This window comes from Pogona vitticeps, chromosome 1 (assembly GCF_051106095.1).
Source record: "Pogona vitticeps strain Pit_001003342236 chromosome 1, PviZW2.1, whole genome shotgun sequence".
NCBI lineage: Eukaryota > Metazoa > Chordata > Lepidosauria > Squamata > Agamidae > Pogona > Pogona vitticeps.
In genome coordinates this window covers 344328610-344333977 of record NC_135783.1, presented here as the reverse complement: position 1 = coordinate 344333977, position 5368 = coordinate 344328610, and the positions used below count along the sequence as shown (strand labels likewise).

At 37.4% G+C, this 5368-nt stretch overlaps 1 long non-coding RNA gene across 1 annotated transcript; it reads right to left on the bottom strand.

The window, feature by feature from the left end:
- Nucleotides 1–240: 240 nt before the first annotated feature.
- LOC144586115 (uncharacterized) lies at nucleotides 241–3774 on the bottom strand. The gene is made up of 2 exons (XR_013540851.1): nucleotides 1471–3774; nucleotides 241–729 (listed from the first exon to the last, which is right to left on the bottom strand). It is a non-coding gene; the product is annotated as an uncharacterized LOC144586115 (long non-coding RNA).
- Nucleotides 3775–5368: the final 1594 nt, after the last annotated feature.

The window sequence follows — 5368 nt, the reverse complement described above, 5'->3', positions numbered from 1 at the left end:
CCTGGAGTTTGGTCAAATTCATGTTGGTTGCTTCAATGACACTGTCCAGCCATTTCATCCTCTGTCGTCCCCTTCTCCTCTTGCCCTCACACTTTCCCAACATCAAGATCTTTTCCAAAGAGTCTTCTCTTCTCATGAGGTGGCCAAAGTATTGGAGCCTCAGCTTCAGGATCTGTCCTTCCAGTGAGCACTCAGGGTTGATTTCTTTTAGAATTGATAGGTTTGTTCTCCTTGCAGTCCTGGGGACTCTCAAGAGCTTCCTCCAACACCACAATTCAAAGGCATAAGTTCTTTGGCGGTCAGCTTTCTTTATGGTCCAGCTCTTACTTCCATACATCACATAGCTTTGACTATGCGGACTTTTGTTGGCAAGGTGGTGTCAAGGTTTGTCATCGCTTTCCTCCCAAGAAGCAGGCGTCTTTTAATTTTGTGGCTGCTGTCTCCATCTGCAGTGATCATGGAGCCCAAGAAAGTAAAATCTGTCACTGCCTCCACATCTTCTCCTTCTCTTTGCCAGGAAGTGATGGGACCAGTGGCCATGATCTTAGTTTTTTTGATGTTGAGCTTCAGACCATTTTTTGCACTCTCCTCTTTCACCCTCATTAAGAGGTTCTTTAATTCTTCCTCACTTTCTGCCATCAGAGTGGTATCATCTGCATATCGGAGGTTGTTGATATTTCTTAATTCCGGCTTGGGATTCCTCCAGTCCAGCCTTTCGCATGATGTATTCTGCATATAAGTTAAATTAGTTACTATTGGTCAAAATGCTGTTGTTGAGTTATGCATAGGGCATAACTTTTACAGGTGAATTGTTGTAACTTGTGTGGCTTGACATACAATAAATAATGTCTCTCCAAATTTCTTAACTCATGGCACTTCATTTTTAACAGTGACCAATTCTGAGTCACTGCACAACTGAATTCAGCCACTGTTTACTTTTTTAACTTATATCCTACCTTTTTCTTTAAATAACTTAAGTTTCTAGAAACAAGGCATGATTGTAACAAATTGCTTTTGAAACTAACTTTCTGCACTTGAGATAATGTGAACTGCAGAAGGCAATGCTGAGGTATGTAGTAAGGAACAAGACATCATTAACAAGCAACCCAGCCCTTTATTCTGCTAGGTGTCTCCTCTCTTCAGTTCTGAAGATAGTCACCAATTTGTATTAATTTTGGTAATACTGTCTGATGTTCAATTCCCAGAGAAGGCTAGGAAAGAATCTTGCCTGTAATCTTGGAAAAGTGATGCCAATTGGTGTTGAGAAAGTAGGCTGCATGAATGAAGAATCTGACTTAGTATAAAACAGCTGCCTATGTTATAATGCCATTATAAAACTGGACCTTTTGAAAGGTTCTTAAATCATAGCACACAAGCCTTACTCCAGCTGCATTTCAGCTACATTGGGTCTATATCATTTAAAAAGATGGGGTTTTTTAAAACTTGTTTTGGAGGTTGGTTGCCACTTACAAATGGAGCAGGTTTATCCATGTAGATTTTCCTTAGACTCTTTTTCACTGTTGGATCACATCTAGAAAATCAGGATAGTAGGGATGAAGCTACAAAGGCAGAAGAGAGAAAATAAAGTAAGTATCACAAGTGTTTTCAAATACAGTAGGTACAACCTTTCACTTAATAAGTTTGGATGGGCATTTTTCACTGCCACCACTCTTTATTTATTCTTGTTATGTGTTGTCAATGTTTTTCCCATTACACTAATGGCAACCCCATAATGCAATTAGTGCAAATGGTCCTATTATTAACAACCCCTGTTCTGCTCTTGCAAAGTAAAGACAATGGTTCCCTTACTGAGTAAATCCATCTCATGTTTCATATTCCTCTTTTTCTAAGGTAAAGGTAAAGGTTCCCCTTGACATTTAGTCCAGTCATGTCTGACTCTAGAGCGTAATGCTCATCCCAGTTTCCAAGCCGTAGAGCCAACATTTGTCCAAAGACAGTTTTTGTAGTCACGTGGCCAGCGCAACTAGACACGGAACGCCATTATTTTCCCACCATAGTAGTACCTATTTATCTACTTGCATTTGCATGCTTTCGAACTGCTAGGTTGGCAGGAGATGGGAGAAGCAATGGGAGCTCACTCTGTCTCGTGGATCCGATCTTATGACAGCTGGTGTTCTGACCTTGCAGCACAGAGGCTTCTGTGGTTTATCCTGCCTTCTTTTTTTTTCCAAACATTATCTTTTTCAGTGAATCTTGACTATTTATATTGTATCCCAAGTATGACAGCCTTAAGTTAATCATTTTAGCTTCTAGTAGGAAGTTCGGCTTGATCTGCTGTAGAACCCACTTATTTGCCTCACTGGCAACCCATGATATCCATAAAACTCTCCTGCAACACCTTTTATTTTATTTCTATGGTGACTTTTTCCTCATAGGGGACCACATTTTGAATTAATAATTCAAATTAATGAATTAATCATTCCCTCCTTTCTGCTTTCTTCATTGTCCAGTTTTCATGTCTATATATAGTATGGATAATCTTGACTTTGGTCTGCAGTTACACATCCTTGTGCTTAAGCATCTTCTCTAGTTCCTCCATTGCTGCCCTGCTAAGTTTTAGTCTTCTTCTGCTTTCTTGGCTGCAGTCTCCATAATCATCTGAAGTCATTGCTATTTTTCCTGTCAGTAAATGCTGTTGTCTACATATCTTTATTTATTACCATTTGTGAAGAAAAGTGGAAAATTATTAATTGAAAATATGATGCTGCTTGAGAGGTGTTTTTTTAGCCTACTTTTGGTCAAAATTATCTAATGAATTTTAAATTTGTTGTTAATGTATATTCCATATACATCTTTAATTCTAAAGTGTGCAACTCTCTGATGGAAAGAAAGAAAGAAAGAAAGAAAGAAAGAAAGAAAGAAAGAAAGAAAGAAAGAAAGAAAGAAAGAAAGAAAGAAAGAAAGAAAGAGAAAGAAAGAAAGAAAGAAAGATTCGGCTATACTTAAATGCTTGTTGTAAAATCAATAAAAGTCATTGATGAAGAAGCTAATTATTAGAGTATAAAAATTCCAGACGCGAATTACATAAGCATTGATTTCCCAGGCATATCAGGGACAAACTTTCAGTCTTTCTTTTGGAGGAATTTCAGATAGCCTAAAACAAGAGTAGGGCACCAGGCATTACAAATTAAACAATGAAAAAAGTCTATGTAATTTTAGGAAAGTTTACTCTTTCAACTACCACCTCAAGGTTAGAGCTGGCACTTCAGTGAAACAAAAGTCATTTACTTTGTGAATGTTTTTCCTCGATAAAGCTTTAAAGATGCAGCCATTCCCTGCAGAGGCAAGATCATAGTGTAATGTATACTTAAGCAAATACAGTATAAGTTTGTTTTAGATTGTGTATGTGGCAAGGCATAGTTTTAATAATGCTAAGTATTCACTGAGAACAAAATACAGGCTATTAATATTGTGCTGCTTTTTTTCCGGCATCCTATTTTTTTCTTTTAGGTTACTATCTTCCCTCGTTTATGGAAAGTTTTTTAGTAAAAACTGCTGTTTAGTACAGTATTTTAAAACAATATTGGTATAAAAAAGTAATGCCAGAATTTGTGTCAGAATTTTTTTCCTGCTTTTTAAAATAAATTAATCAGTCCTTGAGCATATCCAATGGAGTTCAAGATGTTTAAACTTGTATGCTTTTTAATGTGTCATTGGTTTGTGATATTTATTTTATTGCTTTCTTTAACAAGATTAGCATTGCTAAATCAATGTTTTAGCTTCTGCCTATCTCAGAAGAATTCAAATGTTTACTCCCATACAGTTCTTGTCAATGCCAAGGGAACATTTTAACCTTGTATAATCTTGGCATCATTTCTTCATGTTAATGCTCTTGCTTTCTTGCGAGTGAAGACAACAGAATTACAACCGAATTGTAGAAGAATCTTTCAGGTATGCCTTGACCCACAAGACGCAAGCTTAGTAGCTGAGGCACTTGATTTAGATATTTGCATGTTGTTAAATATATACAGTGGACCCTTAACTTACAGACGGCTTGACTTACAGACTTTTTGAGTTACAGACTTCTCTGGCCGCAAAATTTAGGTTTGACTTGCATCCTGAGAATTGACTTACAGACCAGAAAAAAACCAAAATGGAACAAAAACGGCCTGTTATGGGATTAATCGGTTTTCAATGCACTGTAGGTCAATGGAGACTTGACTTACAGACTTTTTGACTTGAGAACCGCCTTCCAATATGGATTAAGTTCTCAAGTCAAGACCCCACTGTACATCAATTCCAGTCCTGACATTTTTTACATTGATGTAAAATCACATACAGTATATCAATCAGTAGGCATATTCACTTTGATGTAAATTACCGTACTTTGATGTATTTTTGGAAATTAAAACAGGTTTGGGAAGCTACATTGTAATCAACTCTTTCCATTTTGTTTGAGGAACAATCTTGTTTACATTTTCTTTAAATTTTATTTGGAATGCCTGCATTTATCTCTTTAAAAAATTAAGTGGCATTTTGGTATAGTGATTCAGTGCTGAAGTTAAAAAAATAAAAAAAAGTTTTACTGTCCACAGCCCACAACCACCAACAAAGGCAATGTTTAATATGATAGGAGCATTCACATTGCTTGAAGATATTAATAATCAGTTTGAGAACTTACGTAGGTATTTTGTAAAGCCCCGATGGCCAGTTTAAAAAAAATTATTTTGCAGCCCCCAAACATCAGTTTCAACCTTTTGTTGTGCAGCCAGGAATTTATTAATTGATTTTAAAATCGCCAAAACCGATTCAACTGCAGTCTTTACTGCCAGTGTAACCAAGCCCTGAGTTTCTAAAAACAAAGACATTGAAACCAACTGTGACAAACCCAGACCTACTGGGATATGTCACACAGTTACACTAAGCTGCCACCAACCATTCCCTTTAAGAAGTCACACAGACCAGGGATGGATTTTCAAACAATATAAAGAATAAGGTTTATTTAAATACACACAGGGAAAATAAAATAATCAGGTGAATAAGATAAAGTAACGTGGCTTATTCTCACTCATACAAGCATACAGTTTGGTTCACCCAGAACCCTTAACTTAAAGCACAGACCCTGAACCTATCAGTTCTGGCTAACCAACAGACACCTGAACCTATCAGGTTGGTACTCTGACACACAGAAGTACCCTGTCTGACACACAGACTCCCACAACAGCTTCTTCTTCCCAGCTGCTGCTTCGTCACAACCCAGTGTCTCACAGCATCTCTCAGCATCTCCTAAACTCTCCACACACGCTTCACATATTTATACAGTACAGCCCCTCCTCCTGATGTCCCGCCTTCCACTCCCCATAGGATGGAACTTTCCCTCCAAACCCATGACAGACAGGTAACATCA